Below are 19,708 nucleotides of genomic sequence, written 5' to 3' on the forward strand. Positions count from 1 at the left end.
GGAGGTCGAGACACACCCGATTCATCGTGTAAATAAAAACTCTCCCTATCGTCGTATTATGGATACGGCAACAGCAGAAGTCACACTGGTTTTCAGGTGTGTAATTTGTTGTGAGTTCATGCACTGTGTTGGTTTTGTTCTTTAACAAGGTGATGTTCATGCATGGTTCATTTTGAGCACCAGTAAAAAAAAACATATTATTTTTCACTAAAGAAGGGTTCGGTGAATGCGCATATGAAACCGGTGGGGTTCGGTACCTCCAACAAGGTTAAGAACCACTGATGTAGATGATGCTACATATGTAAAAAAATAAATAAACCACATGATGTTAGTGCACCAGTCGAGGAAAATGAGCAAACTACATAAATAATACTGTAATTTGATTTTGATATCATTTTTTTATATTGATAGATTGAAAATGAACACCAATGAGTTGACTGATTACATTATCACATAATTTATTCAGAAAGTATAAATGACGACAAATAAAGGTAGAATACTATTAACCGCAACATGTAGGTGTAAAAACTCCAACATTATGATTTGTACATTTTCAGAATGTGCTTGGTTTTTTTTTAAACAAAGAAAACAATCTGAAGTTGTCTTTATTTTTAAGTTATCGTGCCGTGATTTTTCCAGTCCGGCCCACTTGGAAGTAGATTTTTATCCATGATTTTGACACCCCTGCTCTAGGTGAAAGCACGCAGCGGCCACAGTCCTCAACGAGCACAACAGACTTTTATGGCACGTTCCATTAGTACTGGGAAGTCTGAATTTCCGAGTCTCCAGCCGGAAGTTTCGACTGGAACCCCGAATTTGATTTGCCTACTCAGTCACTCACTCACCTGGTCTGTGTGTGTGTGTGTGTGTGTGTGTGTGTGTGTGTGTGTGTGTGTGTGTGTGTGTGTGTGTGTGTGTGTGTGTGTGTGTGTTCTAGCAATGCTTACCTAATGGGGACATCGCTCTGTTTACACAGTCACCTTTAGGGGACCTCTGACGGTATGGGGACAAAAAAACAGGTCCCCTAAAGCAGTGGTCCCCAACCTTTTTGTAACTGCGGACCGCTCAACGCTTGAAAATTTGTATAGTATTTTTTTTTTTTTTTCATAAAAAAATACAATCATGTGTGCTTACGGACTGTATCCCTGCAGACTGTAATGATCTATATTGATATATAATGTAGGAACCAGAATATTAATAACAGAAAGAAACAACCCTTTTGTGTGAATGAGTGTGAATGAGTGTAAATGGGGGAGGAAGGTTTTTTGGGTTGGTGCACTAATTGTAAGTGTATCTTGTGTTTTTTATGTTGATTTAATAAAAATAAAAAAAAATAAAAAAATAAAAATATTTCTTGTGCGAACCGGTACTGGGCTGCGGCCCGGTGGTTGGGGACCACTGCCCTAAAGGGAAACCTTTTTAAATGATAGTCAGATCCATTCTGAAGATGCCTAAGTGATTTTTAAGCTTTGGGCCATAAAACATGTTTACTGGTTAGTTTGAGTGTGAGACATTTGCACAGCAGCCCCCTAATCGGGCTGTAGCTGGTACTGCACTCGCTGCTCTGCTCACACTTTTTCCGTGTATAGTTAATCACTTCCACCTGGTCCCCATAAGGAAGGTGGTTATTAATAATACTGTGATTCTGTATGGTTTCCATCCTTAGTTAAAACTAATATATTTTTCCAAAAACAAAAATATAGTTTAGTGTTCCTTAGGATGACATTTTCATACAGCATGATTATAAAACATTATTACTTTAAAGTATGATTCACATTCAGGATTGTCCATCCTTCTATAAATGGTAGTTGGAGTTGCAGACAACTTCTTTTCTGCTAAATAGCAGTTTTCAGTGATGTCACAGAAGATGCAGGATTTGCTTTAACATTTAAGTGGTGAAACTTCCTTTAAGAGGACAGCTGTGGCGCTGTATTCTAAGGATCATGTCATATTTAATTTGAACTTTTTTTTTAAATGGTCCTCAGTAGTCATGTACAAATTTGTGTGAATTATGCAAAATTATTTAAATTTGGTCCCCATGAACCATATCAAAGGCCTACTGAAACCCACTACTACCGACCACACAGTCTGATAGTTTATATATCAATGATGAAATCTTAACATTGCAACACAGCAACTTTAGCTTACTAAAGTGCAATTTTAAATTTTGCGCGAAATATCCTGCTGAAAACGTCTCGGTATGATGACGTCAGCGCGTGACGTCACGGATTGTAGAGGACATTTTGGGACAGCATGGTGGCCAGCTATTAAGTCGTCTGTTTTCATCGCAAAATTCCACAGTATTCTGGACATCTGTGTTGGTGAATCTTTTGCAATTTGTTCAATGAACAATGGAGACAGCAAAGAAGAAAGCTGTAGGCGTTAAGCGGTGTATTGCGGCAGGTGTTGTGCCGGATAACGCACCCCCGCCGTAGAATGCACCCCCTGACTGTTGTGCCGGATAACACAGCCGGTGTTTCATTGTTTACATTCCCGGAAAATGACAGTCAAGCTTTACCATTGGCCTGTGGAGAACTGGGACAACAGAGACTCTTACCAGGAGGACTTTGAGTTGGATGCACAGACGCGGTACCGTGAGTACGCATGCAGCTGCGGCTTCCAAACATTTGATCGCTTGCCCGTACGTGCGTGCCGCTATGTGCATGTCATGTACATAACTTTGGGGAAATATATGTGCTGTATGAACTTTGGGGAGGTGAACGGTACTTTGGGCTGTGGGATTGAGTGTGTTGTGCAGGTGTTTGAGTTGTATTGGCGGGTTATATGGACGGGAGGGGGGAGGTGTTTGTTATGCGGGATTAATTTGTGGCATATTAAATATAAGCCTGGTTGTGTTGTGGCTAATAGAGTATATATATGTCTTGTGTTTATTTACTGTTTTAGTCATTCCCAGCTGAATATCAGGTCCCACCCGCCTCTCACAGCATCTTCCCTATCTGAATCGCTCCCACTGCCCTCTAGTCCTTCACTCTCACATTCCTCATCCACAAATCTTTCATCCTCGCTCAAATTAATGGGGAAATCGTCGCTTTCTCGGTCCGAATCGCTCTCGCTGCTGGTGGCCATGATTGTAAACAATGTGCAGATGTGAGGAGCTCCACAACCTGTGACGTCACGCGCATATCGTCTGCTACTTCCGGTACAGACAAGGCTTTTTTATCAGCGACCAAAAGTTGCGAACTTTATCGTCGATGTTCTCTACTAAATCCTTTAAGCAAAAATATGGCAATATCGCGAAATGATCAAGTATGACATAGAATGGACCTGCTATCCCCGTTTAAATAAGAACATCGCATTTCAGTAAGCCTTTAACTCTTTTTCCCCAGGGTCCCCAGTAAGAATGATCCGCATGATAGGGTGGTCCCCACAAGTGATGATCAAAAACTTGGTCCCCATTCCAAATGATAACCAGTATGTGTGTGTGTGTGTGTGTGTATATCTCACTGTGACAAAAGTTGAACATCTCGCTGGCTAACTCATAATGTCAGGGCAGAGAGAAGAGCCACACACCTCCAGACTACAAATGAAATGCACATGTCCAAAGCTGGCACTTTTTCCGCCTTGGTTTACAGAGCGAGATGTAAATATTTCTTCACTGTCATGTCAAGCTAATATAAATCACTGCAAAGTCCCAATTCCATCGTTCATGTTAATGAACCAGTCATTAGATTTGGTTCGTTAGTGAACGTCACAACCCTTCATTTTTTTTAATCAAACGTCATACTTCCACATTTAACAATGCAGAACAAAATTGATTTAAAAAAAACGACTAAGAATCAAAAGAAAATAGTTAATTTGCCGTTCTAATCATACTTAACTTTTTTTTTAAACTCACTTCTGTATGTCTCCTGCAGCGTCCTTTGCAAACATTATGCAAATAAGGCGATGATGTCATCTTGCGACTTCTAGTTCAGCCAATTGCTACTTTCCTCGCTGAGGAGTTAGCATCACTGTATGTGTGTTAACCTCATTAAAATCTAGCAATTGTAATAGCATAAATTAACATGTCAAAAGTAATACAAAAAAAATCTGATTAATCACACTTTTCAATTTGGATTAATTGTGCTATATCACAGCAACTTACTTGTAATTACCGTACATTTCGGACTATAAGTCACAGTTTTTTTCATAATTTGGCTGGGGGTGCGACTTATACTCAGGAGCGACTTATGTGTGAAATTATTAACACATTACCGTAAAATATCAAATAATATTATTTAGCTCATTCACGTAAGAGACTAGACGTATAAGATTTCATGGGATTTAGCAATTAGGAGTGACAGATTGTTTGGAAAACGTATAGCATGTTCTATATGTTATAGTTATTTGAATGACTCTTACCATAATATGTTACGTTAACATACCAGGCACGTTCTCAGTTGGTTATTTATGCCTCATATAACGTACACTTATTCAGCCTGTTGTTCACTATTCTTTATTTATTTTAAATTGCCTTTCAAATGTCTATTCTTGGTGTTGGGTTTTTTCAAATAAATTTCCCCAAAAAATGCGACTTACACTCCAGTGCGACTTATATATGTTTTTTTTCTTCTTTATTATGCATTTTCGGCAGGTGCGACTTATACTCCGGTGCGACTTATACTCCGAAAAATACGGTAATCATGATTAATCACAGTAAATTACTTGCGATTATTTTTTAAATTTACAGTTAAATTAAATGTTTACATAATTTTAATTAATCTAAAAAAAGACCATACTATTGTGACAAATGCAATTTTACCTTAGAATCTCATGTAAGATGTAAAGGATAGACTTTGATTTATCCCACAATAGGGAAATTACATTGTTGCTGCGCAGGTTTATACATATAGTAACAGTTGTAAAGCGTAATGAAAAACAAAATAATTGTAATAAATAATAAATATTACCCACTAATATTTATGGATAGAAGATAAAATACAACAAAAAACCACTAGCATCAATATTGCACACCAGGAAAAAAAACATCATACTAATCACATAAGTGCGTTGTAAAATCTTATTGCTGTGGGTACACTGCAAAAAGTCAGTGTTCAAAAACAAGAAAAAAAAAATTACAAAAATTAGGGTTATTTTACTTGAACCAAGCAAAATTATCCGCCAACAGAACAAGAACATTTGGCTTGTCAAGACTTTCCAAAACAAGTAAAATTAGCTAACCTCAATGAACCCAAAAATACCTTAAAATAAGTATATTCTCACTAATAACAAGTGCACTTTTCTTGGTCGAAAAAAAAAAAGAGACCTTTTTGCTCAATATGTTGAAAAATAATCTTAAATAAGTAAATGCCAGTGCCATTATCTTGACATAATGATATGCGCTCGGCATCATGATTTTTTTTTCATGCTTGAAGTAAGAAATTATTACTTTAAAAAAGTAGTTTTATACTTGTGAGTGTTGATGACACAGCTTTGCATCAGTTGATATTCTAGTTTCAAGCATGTTTTACTCAATATAGGTCATAAAATCTCAGCTACAAGCTGTAATATCTTACTGAGATAATTTAGGACCAAAACCCTTAAAACAAGTAAAACACTCTAACATAAAATCTGCTTAGTGAGAAGAATTATCTTATCAGACAGAAAATTAGCAAATATCACCCTTATTTGAGATTTTTAATCTTACTTAGATTTCAGTTGTTGAAGTGTAGAAAGGAGCTGTGATAGCGTTTAAATTGTGAGTAGAGTCCAGGTTATTGTTGAGGTGAACACCCAGGTATTTAAATGAGTCCACTATTTCTAAATCTGATCCCTGGATGTTCACCAATGTGGGGTGGTGGAGCTGACCGCCCGAAGTCAATCACAAGCTCTTTGGTTTTACTGGTGTTCAGATGCAGGTGATTATGTGCACACCAGTCAACGAAGCCTCAGACAAACATCCCACCACTGCAGAGTCGTCTGAGAACTTCTGCAGATGGCAGCGGTTGGAGTCATGCCTGAAGTCTGAGATATAGAGCGTGAACAGTAAGGTGAGAGCACCGTCCCCTTGGGGAGCCCCTGTACCGCGAACTACCACATCTGAAGAACAGTCACACAGCCTCACGTACTGCGGCCTGTCGATGAGCTAGTTAATGATCCATGCAACCAGGTGACTCTTCCAGTTTCACCCGCAGCACTGCCGGCTGGATGGTGTTGAAAGCACTGGAGAAGTCAAAGAACATGACTCTCACCACACTTCCTGCAGTCTCCAGGTGGGTGAGGGTCTGATGCGGCAGGTAGATGATGGCATCATCCACCCCGATGCCTGGACAGTAAGCAAACTGCTAGGGGTCCATTCCTGAAACACTGGCTGAGGATAATCCGCTCCATGGTCTTTGTGATTTGGGAGATCAGGGCAATAGGTCTGAAGTTGTTTGGCTCATTGGGATGAGGTGTTTTAGGGATTGGAACCATACAGGAGGTCTTCCAGAGTGTAGGGACTTTTTCCAGGCTGAGGCTCAGATTGAGAATGTAATGGACCACAGCATTTAACTGGTCCGCAAATACCCTGAGTAGCCTGGAACTGAAGCCATCTGGGCCTGTGGCCTTCCTGACCTTGTTCCTACCCAACTCCCTCCTCACTTGATCCAGACTGATGGAGTGTTGGGTGGGTGATGGCTGGGTGTGGTGAACCGGGCTGGTAGGTTGTGGGGGGCTGACTGAGAGGGGTTTGTTAGGAAGGTGTGGACCATGCTGAGGTGTGTTTTACTGGAGGTTATGCTATTTATTTGCTTAAAAAGAAAAAAACAGTTTTGTCTAAAGTGAAAGAGAATAGAACACCAGTCGGTCTTCTGATCACTGACTGTTACGTCTGTTGAAATTGCGTGATTAATCTGCAACTATACATGATTAATGCCATCATTTTTCACCTTATTTGTTAAAGCCCTGATATTTATCTTCCAAAGAATAAACCTATCATTGTCAGAGTGTGTAGGTGACAAACCCCAAGATGCAGAGATGGCGGAAGGCATTGAGCAGGAAAACATGATTTAATTTAACTCTAAAACAAGAAACAAACAAAAGGGTACAAACAAAAGGTGCTCACAAGGCGGAGAACAAACTTGGCTATGAACAAAACTACACTTACTGTGACGTGAAAAAACAAACACTTACGTGGCAAGAAACGAGACTATGGCATGAACAGAGTGAACAGAAGTAGACACAGCTACAACGACCAGTAGCTGGCTGATTGACACCAGGTGTGGCCAGGTGCCAATCAGCCACAGCTGAGGGGACAGAGCACTCAGGGAGACAAGCAGCAAATAGAACCAAAATAAGAGCGTTTACAGGAAATAAAGACAGACAGGGGAAAAACTCAAAACATAACTAAACTGTCAGTGACAAACATGACGATCATAACATTGAAAAATCTGTTTATATTTATTTACCACTGGTATGACAACAATATAAGATTACTGAATGGTGCCATAGACCAATATTTCCATATTTCCACATTGCACGTTTTGCAGATTGCTGTCCGCGGGTCTTTCTCAGTTCTATATTGAAGAACCTTCACACCGAAGACATGTTGTCTCCACTCGACAACGTGTCATCACAGCATCCAGTTTTGACGGTGTTGTTTGGTGATAAAAGTCTTTAAAGGCCTACTGAAATGCGATTTTCTTATTTAAACGGGGATAGCAGGTCCATTCTATGTGTCATACTTGATCATTTCGGGATATTGCCATATTTTTGCTGAAAGGATTTAGTAGAGAACATCGACGATAAAGTTCGCAACTTTTGGTCGCTGATACAAAAGCCTTGCCTATACCGGAAGTAGCAGACGATATGCGCGTGACGTCACAGGTTGTGGAGCTCCTCACATCTGCATATTGTTTACAATCATGGCCACCAGCAGCGAGAGCGATTCGGACCGAGAAAGCGACGATTTCTCCATTAATTTGAGCGACGATGAAAGATTTGTGGATGAGGAAAGTGAGAGTGAAGGACTAGAGGGCAGTGGGAGCGATTCAGATAGGGAAGATGCTGTGAGAGGCGGGTGGGACCTGATATTCAGCTGGGAATGACTAAAACAGTAAATAAACACAAGACATATATATACTCTATTAGCCACAACACAACCAGGCTTATATTTAATATGCCACAAATTAATCCCGCATAACAAACACCTCCCCCTCCCGTCCATATAACCTGCCAATACAACTCAAACACCTGCACAACACACTCAATCCCACAGCCCAAAGTACCGTTCACCTCCTCAAAGTTCATACAGCACATATATTTCCCCAAAGTCCCCAAAGTTACGTACGTGACATGCACATAGCGGCACGCACATACGGGCAAGCGATCAAATGTTTGGAAGCCGCAGCTGCATGCGTACTCACGGTACCGTGTCTGCGTATCCAACTCAAAGTCCTCCTGGTAAGAGTCTCTGTTGTCCCAGTTCTCCACAGGCCAATGGTAAAGCTTGACTGTCATCTTTCGGGAATGTAAACAATGAAACACCGGCCGTGTTTGTGTTGCTGCAGTCGGCCGCAATACACCGCTTCCCACCTACAGCTTTCTACTTTGCTGTCTCCATTGTTTGTTGAACAAATTGCAAAAGATTCACCAACACAGATGTCCAGAATACTGTGGAATTTTGCGATGAAAACAGACGACTTAATAGCTGGCCACCATGCTGTCCCAAAATGTCCTCCACAATCCGTGACGTCACGCGCTGACGTCATCATACCGAGACGTTTTCAGCAGGATATTTCGCGCAAAATTTAAAATTGCACTTTAGTAAGCTAACCCGGCCGTATTGGCATGTGTTGCAATGTTAAGATTTCATCATTGATATATAAACTATCAGACTGCGTGGTCGGTAGTAGTGGGTTTCAGTAGGCCTTTAATGGCTGAAAAGTTGGCGCTTAACTGGTCTTAATGTGAAGCTAGGCATACCCCAGGGATCAGTACTGGCTCCAAAACTGTTCTATCCCTGTATTAACAACAGTTATAAAGTTATTTAGAGGACTAAAGTTAGTACTATTTCAAACTGTACTTACTTTATTTGTTCAAACTTTATTTGCAGATGACCACAATTTATTCGGGAGAGACCACAGACGCTAATACAAATAATAACAGAATAATTTAAAAAGTAAAAAGATGGTTTGACGAAAACAGGCTATTTTTGAATCTCAGTAAAACTAAAATGATGCTATTTGTAACAGTAGAAGAGAAAGGCAGACACAAATATAAATAGAGTCAACATCGACATTGTAAAAAAAAACACATTTCTAGGCTTAATAATATATAATAAAATGAGCTGGAAATCGTATATGAAATATACAACATAAAGTGACAAGAAATACTTCAATAATGAATAAAGCAAATCATGTTCTGCACCCAACACCACTCTATAGTCTCTACTGCTCGCCTGTGTTACCATATCTGAGATAAAGGGGAACTGCACCTTTTTTGAAATGTTGCCTATTGTTCACAATCATTATGAAAGACATGACAGATTTTTTAATTTTTTTTCAATGCATTCTAAATATCAAAAGTCAGCTTACACTGGAGGCTATGGGAGCCTCTTTATTCTGCCTATAAAGCCTTTAAAAACATCCAAACACCTCCATTAGGTTTTATATACATGATGTAAGTATATGTAATGTAGTAAAAGGCATGCAATAATATTTGATAATTACGCATTTTGATGATTTTAAAAACGCATCACAACGTTCGCATTTTTTTCAACTCCATCACTGATTATTACTCGCTGCAGACTTTGAGAGCCAACAAACATAATAAAACATCACTTACTGTACACTGTCTGCTGTCATTAGGACGCTAACGGGGTCCCCACATCTGCGGTCCCTCCCAAGGTTTCTCATTGTTCCCATTGGGTTGAGTTATGTCTTGCCCGGATGTGGGTTCAGATTGGGGGATGTCGTTGAGGCACTTGTGATTAAGGGTTATATAAATCAACTTTAATTGATTGATTGATTGACTTTGTGCTTGAAATGCACACATTATTGTATGAAATAAAGCAACAGTGATGATAACAGATAATGTGTGGTGCACTCTAAAAATAATTACTGAATGTGTCATTTTTCTTATCGTTTTGCTGCGTCCAGAAAAAAGTATCAAAGTACGAGTCCGACGCTCTTTTTAACTTTCATTGCCAAACATCAATAACACATGACCATACTCCTTAACACCAGCATGTTGTTTCAATAGTTATTTAACAGTATTTATTCACAATTACATAGCTCTCTTTTGTCCCGTTGCAAATAATAATAATAGGGTCCTTTGCCGCGACTTGTTCAGAAGTTGCACAGTCCATCTTCACGAAGGTATTTGCCTCTGGTTTATAAGTAAAACATTTATCTACAGTAAACTGATGTTTTTCAATGATTAGTTCCAGTGCAGACAAAGGTGTCGATATTGTGGCTGTCGTCACTCTAAATGACAAGAACTTACATTTCTAGTCGCCAACGACAGGAGACACTGCCCTTTAGTGTTTTGGAAGAGAATTAAAAGGCGCAGTGGGAGCGATTCAGATAGGGAAGATTCTGTGAGAGGCGGGTGGGACCTGATATTCAGCTGGGAATGACTAAAACAGTAAATAAACACGAGACATATATATACTCTATTAGCCACAACACAACCAGGCTTATATTTAATATGCCACAAATTAATCCCGCATAACAAACACCACCCCCCTCCCATCCATATAACCCGCCAATACAACTCAAACACCTGCACAACACACTCAATCCCACAGCCCAAAGTACCGTTCACCTCCCCAAAGTTCATACAGCACATATATTTCCCCAAAGTCCCCAAAGTTACGTACGTGACATGCACATAGCGGCACGCACGTACGGGCAAGCGATCAAATGTTTGGAAGCCGCAGCTGCATGCATACTCACGGTACCATGTCTGCGTATCCAACTCAAAGTCCTCCTGGTAAGAGTCTCTCTTGTCCCAGTTCTCCACAGGCCAATGGTAAAGCTTGACTGTCATCTTCCGGGAATGTAAACAATGAAACACCGGCCGTATATAAATCAAACAAGACGTCGTCAGAGGAACGCAAGCTACGTTACGTGAGAGTATATTCCAGCCTTTATTGTGAAAGGGACAAGGGGTACAAAATGTATGGATGGATGGATGAATGTTACAAAAAAAAGTTCAGTTACAATAATACATAACGTTGGAAATAGAAATATTAGAAAATTCAATGATTTGGTGCATTTGCAAACAGCTTAAATTATGCACAAATCTAATTATAACCTGTTGCTAGGGATGTCCGATAATGGCTTTTTGCCGATATCCGATATTCCGATATTGTCCAACTCTTTAATTACCGATACCGATATCAACCGATACCGATATCAACCGATATATACAGTCGTGGAATTAACACATTATTATGCCTAATTTGGACGACCAGGTATGGTAAAGATAAGGCACTTTTAAAAAAAATTAATAAAATAAAATAAGACAAATAAATTAAAAACATTTTCTTGAATAAAAAAGAAAGTAAAACAATATAATAACAGTAACATAGAAACTAGTAATTAATGAAAATGAGTAAAATTAACTGTTAAAGGTTAGTACTATTAGTGGACCAGCAGCACGCACGGACTGTATCCCTTGCAGACTGTATTGATATATATTGATATATAATGTAGGAACCAGAATATTAATAACAGAAAGAAACAACCCTTTTGTGTGAATGAGTATGAATGGGGGAGGTAGGTTTTTTGGGTTTGTGCACTAATTGTAAGTGTATCTTGTGTTTTTTATGTTGATTTAATTAAAAAAAAATAAAAATAAAAATAAAAACCCTGATACCGATAATTTCTGATATTACATTTTAATGCATTTATCGGCCGATAATATCGGCAGGCCGATAATATCAATCAATGTTTATTTATATAGCCCTAAATCACAAGTGTCTCAAAGGGCTGCACAAGCCACAATGACATCCTCGGTACAAAGCCCACATAAGGGCAAGGAAAAACTCACCCCAGTGGGACGTCGATGTGAATGACTATGAGAAACCTTGGAGAGGACCGCATATGTGGGTAACCCCCCCCCCCTCTAGGGGAGACCGAAAGCAATGGATGTCGAGTGGGTCTGACATAATATTGTGAGAGTCCAGTCCATAGTGGATCCAACATAATAGTAAGAGTCCAGTCCATAGTGGGGCCAGCAGGACACCATCCCGAGCGGAGACGGGTCAGCAGCGCAGAGATGTTCCCAGCCGATGCACAGGCGAGCGGTCCACCCCGGGTCCCGACTCTGGACAGCCAGCACTTCATCCATGGCCACCGGACCTGTGCCCCCCCCCCCTCAAGGAAAAGGGGAGCAGAGGAGAAAAGAAAAGAAACGGCAGATCAACTGGTCTAACAGGGGGGCTATTTAAAGGCTAGAGTATACAAATGAGTTTTAAGATGGGACTTAAATGCTTCTACTGAGGTAGCATCTCTAACTGTTACCGGGAGGGCATTCCATAGTACTGGAGCCCGAATAGAAAACGCTCTATAGCCCGCAGACTTATTTTGGGCTCTGGGAATCACTAATAAGCCGGAGTTCTTTGAACGCAAATTTCTTGCCGGGACATATGGTACAATGCAATCGACAAGATAGGATGGAGCTAGACCGTGTAGTACTTTATACGTAAGTAGTAAAACCTTAAAGTCACATCTTAAGTGCACAGGAAGCCAGTGCAGGTGAGCCAGTATAGGCGTAATATGATCAAACTTTCTTGTTCTTGTCAAAAGTCTAGCAGCCGCATTTTGTACCAATTGTATATCGGACATCTCTACCTGTTACCTAAAAATGTACAACAATTCTGATCAGCAAAATAGGTGAAATATGGGTGGAAGGATAGAATTTTAACGTTATTGCACTTAAAAAGTACAGGAGTTTAACCCTAAAATCTAACTTTAGGGTAAAACTACATTTCAAACTTGTGTGCACAGTGCCATGATCATAACCAAAATGTAAACTTCTATTTCAGGCTGCATTTTCTTCACATTTACATTTTGTTAGGTTGCACGATCAGCAACAAATATGTGGGTCATGTGGTCGGGAGGAAGGGACAGCTAAAAAAAAACACCACACACCTGTTTCTTGCTCCTAATGCATCCTTTGAGCAACAGCAGGGATGACAGGTTGTTGGTCGGAACAGTCCTTGGCCCTGAAGGTCGAGGACAGTAGTATTGTCACCCATTTGGAAGACGTCTAAGACACATGGTTCACCCTTTTACCATGGTTGCAGAGTGAGGGTGAAAGCAGGCCGTGGGTCACAGTAGCGGGGTGCTATGACGGATGTGCTGCCGAGTTCCTAAGCAAACACAGAGCGGGTGTGGCAGTCAAAAGGGTAACATGGGTAAGAGAGGATTAGTGCGCCGTGACCCTGCCCTTTGGAGAGAAAATAGAAGGGGAGGTGTCATATTGTGCCGTATTGGCATGGCAATACGAAGATGCATGGCAGAATGCAAAGTGCAGCCACAAAAGCAGCAATATGGTTTCACCTGTTGCATGTATTTTACTGGCCCACCCAATCACTGGGACACAAGCCTGACAGAGAACATGTGCGCAAGAACCCGGTGGGTATTGCTGTTACACAACAGAAACTGGATATGCTTTGATTGCTAACATTGGGTCCCTGTCCTGCCCTCAGTGCTCCCACTCCATTATGAGGGTGACGAAAGAGGGGCAGAAAGAATGAACCGGTGTCCGGCCTATTTCAGGCCAAGGGCTGCTTGGTTGCACAGTCCATGTGTCGATGAGGAGTTGCAGGATTGAGCCGAAGACGTGGACACATCTGGAAACGACACACGTGCTACCATGCATAGGATGGACTTGAGCTGCATGATACTTTTACAGTCTATGAGTTGACACATGCATCCACTCGCAACACTGCTAATCCTATTCAGACGATACATTGCAATCATTTGCAGATGCATCAAACAGAAAACTAAGCATCTTGAAATTGCAGAATTTAGACCATACTTGCCAACCCTCCCGGATTTTCCGGGAGACTCCCGAAATTCAGCGCCTCTCCCGAAAACCTCCCGGGACACATTTTCTCCCGAAAATCTCCCGAAATTCAGGCGGATCTGGAGGCCACGCCCCCTCCAGCTCCATGAGGACCTGGAGGGTCTGCATGGAGCAATGTTGTTGTAATATATTGAGTTGGAGGCAATAAACAGGCAAGGGGATGAAGTACGTCTCTTTACTGTAGACTTCAGAACAGACACTTGACGTCAGGTGTGCAACACCACGTAAATCGTTGACCAACCAAAAGTAACCCCAGTACGCTATGGCCAACATTCGCCAGGAGATGGCAACAGACAAACATAGATCACTCTATTACATTCCAGTCTCTCCATGTTTTCTCGCCATGGTAACATGTGATCCTCATGCACTCTGTCCCTCTTGATATATATATATATATATATATATATATATATATATATATATATATATATATATATATATATATATATATATAGAATGTTGTCTGTCTATCTGTGTTGGCCCTGTGATGAGGTGGCGACTTGTCCAGGGTGTACCCCGCCTTCCGCCCGATTGTAGCTGAGATAGGCTCCAGCGCCCCCCGCGACCCCAAAGGGAATAAGCGGTAGAAAATGGATGGATGGATATATATATATATATATATATATATATATATATATATATATATATATATATATATATATATACTTCAAGTACTTCACTTTCAGTGAATTCTAGCTATATATATATATATATATATATATATATATATATATATATATATATATATTTATTTAATATATATATATATATTTATTTATTTAATATATATATATATATATATATATATATATATATATATATATATATATATATACATATACATATATATATATATATATATATACTGTATATATATATATATATATATATACTGTATATATACATATATATATATATATATATATATATATATATACTGTATATATACATATATATGAAATACTTGACTTGGTGAATTCTAGCTGTAAATATACTCCTCCCCTCTTAGCCACGCCCCAACCACGCCCCCGCCCCACCCCCCACCTCCCGAAATCAGAGGTCTCAAGGTTGGCAAGTATGATTTAGACCCCCTAAATAATCTAACTGGACTGTGGGAAGAAGCCTGAAGATGGCAGAAGTATGCAAACTCCACACAAAGAGGCTGATTCCAAAGCAAAACGTTCTTGCTATTATGATACTTGAGGCAGGACAAATACGATGTCTTGAAATCGCATATTTAGACCTAAAAGTCTTTAATATAGGGTTGGGTCTCAACCATTTGTTTTGGGACTAACTGTAGTCCCAGAAGCAGAATATGAACATTTAAAGAGGAAAATAATTTGCCTTTTTTTAATTAAAAATGGTGTTACAATGTTAGATACCCGTGTTAAACAGTACTAAAGTGTCAAATCATAAAGTTCATGCATTTTGACGTGAGCTTGCAAGCAATTTTGGGTGCCTCTATTCGCTGGGTTTTGCTGTCTGGCTCAGCGGTGTGAATGAACCGTACTTTCGGGGATATAAAGTGCACCAGTGTTTAAGCCGCACCCACCAACTATTAGAAGGGATGAATACAACATAAGCCCCAGATATATACCGGTACGAAAGATTATGTAAATGTTGATTTACATACTTTAATTGTTTCCAAATGGTATCTGTAATGGTATCTTTACCATGAATTGATTAACGTAAGTTGGAAAAACTTATCCGGGTGTTTTTGTACGGACAACATATTCAGTTGAATGCACTACAAAGACAACATATTTGATGTTCAAACTCATAAACTTTATTTTTTGTCCGGAGGACACGACGTTCACAGTTTCCAAAAACAATTTGAAATGTGAACTCGTCAGACCACAGAACACGTTTCCACTTTGTATCAGTCCATCTTAGATGAGCTCAGGCCCAGCAAAGCCGACGGCGTTTCTGGGTGTTGTTGATAAACGGTTTTCGCCTTGCATAGGAGAGTTTTAACTTGCACTTACAGATGTAGCGACCAACTGTAGTTACTGACAGTGGGTTTCTGAAGTGTTCCTGAGCCCATGTTGTGATATCCTTTACACACTGATGTCGCTTGTTGATGCAGTACAGCCTGAGGGATCGAAGGTCACGGGCTTAGCTGCTTACGTGCAGTGATTTCTCCAGATTCTCTGAACCCTTTGTTGATATTACGGACCGTAGATGGTGAAATCCCTAAATTCCTTGCAATAGCTGGTTGAGAAAGTTTTTTCTTAAACTGTTCAACAATTTGCTCACGCATTTGTTGAGAAAGTGGTGATCCTCGCCTCATCCTTGTTTGTGAATGACTGAGCATTTCATGGAATCTACTTTTATACCCAATCATGGCACCCACCTGTTCCCAATTTGCCTGTTCACCTGTGGGATGTTCCAAATAAGTGTTTGATGAGCATTCCTCAACTTTATCAGTATTTATTGCCACCTTTCCCAACTTCTTTGTCACGTGTTGCTGGCATCAAATTATAAAGTTAATGATTATTTGCAAAAAAAAAAATGTTTATCAGTTTGAACATCAAATATGTTGTCTTTGTAGCATATTCAACTGAATATTGTCAAGACTTGGTCCTGGGTGTTTGCTTTTCCGGGATGCAACGGAAAGTTGGCTCGGGCGAGACGGGAATGTAAGTACATTTTTATTTAAACTACAAAAAAAAAGGAAGTAAACATAAGGCGCGCACAATGGCGGAGAACAAACTATGAAACCAAATACTTGCACAAAGGCAAAAACTATGAACAACAAAAAACACTAACTGTGGCAATAATAAACAAAACTTACCTGGCATGGACAAAAAGGAGCAGCGTGAACGATGGACATGAAAAAAGAGTCAGAACTGTGCAGAGCATAAATGTGGGGATGTCACCAGAAAGACAAACTGAAAAACAATGAACCTAAATACTACAGACATTATTAACGAAAACAGGTGCGTGACTCAAAACGTGAAACAGGTGCGTGACGTGACAGGTGAAAACTAATGGGTTGCTATGGTGACAAACAAGAGTGCACAATGAGTCCAAACGTGGAACAGGTGAAACTAATGGGTAATCATGGAAACAAGACAAGGGAGTGAAAAGCCAGAAACTAAAAAGTCCAATAACTAAACAAAACATGACTAAGGCAAAACATGATTACACAGACATGACAAATATGAGTTGAAAATGATTTGGAAATCATTGTATTTCGTTTATATTTACATATAACACAATTTCCCAACTCATATGGAAACGGGGTTTGTATTTACAGATTTGGATGATTTGCAGTTAATTGAAATACCACATCACTGGATATTGTTCAGATATGTTACATTTAAGAACTTGCACACAAAGCAACACTGGAGGTGACTATGACGTGGGCATTCTCCGCGCATGCGTACTAGGTCACGTTGCGCCGGCGGATGGAGGGGGGGAGTGGGTCTTAAAAGGTTAGGTGGGATTTACCCTGGATAACCTTAACCGGCTTAGTGTAGAAGGGGCCTTAGACAGGCTCACAGCGGCACAAGGTTCGACATTCATGCAAATAAACACAAGTGTCGTCGACGCTCTTCGAAATAGCCGCGCCCATATGTACAGGATGTAAACAGGATGTGACATGGAGGGCCCCGGGGTTCTTCAAAATAGAGGGGTCGGTGAATCACTGCATTAAAAACTGTATAGCAACACGTGGCCTCCATTTTACTAAAGATGTCATATGAAAAAGTCCTTGAGCACCTGAACCGTACCTTGGCACGCCTTCTAAAACATGTCTGGCGAAGCATGCACTATATGAGCGGCAAACATGAGCTGCGGAATGTCCGATAGAAGTTCAGAGGTGAGAAGGAAGCATGCCTTGGCAGGGACAGAGGGACATAGCCACCTGGTCATCTGGGTTAATTATAAATGAGGCGGGCCACAGGGGGGGGGGGGGGAGATGAGCTGGACAGCTGCCTCTCCAGACACACATTTAAACACACACACACACGCACACACTCCAGACTACAGCCCATATGCATTGTCCACTCCACTGAGCACCGGATCCCAGGGGCCCAACATGGCTGAAAAGTCCTCCCATGCAGCCAGGTGAAACTGGGGAAAAGTTCAACACAACAGCCGCTAATCTCTTTTCAACTATTTTCCATCTCTTTCTTTATTCGTAGAGGTTCCAACAGCAACAACGGATAAAACGTCTTCCTCGGGTTCAGCTATCGCAATTCTACGGCATTCTCCCCACACACAAAAAAATACAAAAATGAGGGGTATTTTTATTTGAACCAAGCAAAATTATCTGCCAATAGAATAAGCAAATTTGGCTTAGCTTTCCTTAGAATCGCATGTAAGATGTATAGGATAGACTATAATTTATCCTACAATAGGGAAATTACATTGTTGCTGTGCAGGTTTTTACATACAGTAACAGTAGTAAAGCATAATGAAAAACAAAAGAATTGTAATAAATAATAAATATTACCCACTAATATGTATGGATAGAAGATAAAATCCAACAAAAAACCACTAACATCAATATTGAACACCACGGAAAAAAAACATCATACTAATCACATAAGTGCGTTGTAAAATCTTATTGCTGTGAGTACACTGCAAAAAGTCAGTGTTCAAAAACAAGAAAAAGAAGAAAAAAAAATTAGGGTTATTTTACTTAAACCAAGCAAAATTATCTGCCAATAGAACAAGAAAATTTGGCTTGTCAAGACTTTCCAAAACAAGTAAAATTAGCTAACCTCAATGAACACAAAAATACCTTAAAATAAGTATATTCTCACTAATAACAACTGTACTACTATATGAGTACGTATTTTCTATTGTTTCATTGAAAATAAAACAGCAAAGTCCATTTTGGCTGTCATCTGTTTTTATATGAGACACAGATTTTTTTTTTTTTCATGCTTGAAATAAGAAATGATTACTTTAAAAAAAGTAGTTTTATACTTGTGAGTGTTGATGACACATCTTTGCAACACTTGATATTCTAGTTTCAGGCATGTTTTACTCAATATAGGTAATCAAATCCCAGCAACAAGCTGTAATATCTTACTGAGATCATTTAGGACCAAAACACTTAAAACAAGTAAAACACTCTAACATAAAATCTGCTTAGTGAGAAGAATTATCTTATCAGACAGAAAATAAGCAAATATCACCCTTATTTGAGATATTCAATCTTACTTAGATTTCAGTTTTTGCAGTGCACGCATGAGGGATTTGATTTGCCAAAAGATGACGGTGAAATGTGCAAAGTACATCTTGTCGCACGGTCCATTTCCAAATTTCAGAAACAGTGGCCTTGTGGTTAGTGTGTCCGCCCTGAGATCGGTAGATCGCCTAATTCAAACCCCGGCCGAGTCATACCAAAGACTATAAAACTGGGACCCATTACCTTCCTGCTTGGCACTCAGCTTTACAGGGTTGGAATTGGGGGTTAAATCACCAAAACGATTCCCTGGGCGTGGCCACCGCTGCTGCTCACTGCTCCCCTCACCTCCCAGCGGGTGGAACAAGGGGATGGGTCAAATGCAGAGGGTAATTTCCTCACACCTAGTGTGTGTGTGACTATCAGTGGTATTTTAACTTTAACTTTAAACACAGAAAATGGTTGGAAGGAACAATGTGATGACAACTACAAGGCACACTAAAACTGAAGATAGAGTCCAATTGTCCACTAATGTACAAACCCCGTTTC

General features: G+C 39.9%; 1 protein-coding gene across 1 annotated transcript in view; it reads right to left on the reverse strand.

Moving 5' to 3' along the window:
- The window catches only part of kbtbd8 (kelch repeat and BTB (POZ) domain containing 8), a 163,557-nt gene extending 150,445 nt beyond the window's left edge, over window positions 1-13,112 (reverse strand). The window contains exon 1 of the mRNA XM_061923822.2: window positions 13,080-13,112. The gene's annotated coding sequence lies outside the window, so the exon portion shown is untranslated. The remainder of the gene's footprint in view (window positions 1-13,079) is intronic.
- Window positions 13,113-19,708: the final 6,596 nt, after the last annotated feature.

The sequence above is a fragment of the Nerophis lumbriciformis genome, linkage group LG28 (genome assembly GCF_033978685.3).
Source record: "Nerophis lumbriciformis linkage group LG28, RoL_Nlum_v2.1, whole genome shotgun sequence".
NCBI lineage: Eukaryota > Metazoa > Chordata > Actinopteri > Syngnathiformes > Syngnathidae > Nerophis > Nerophis lumbriciformis.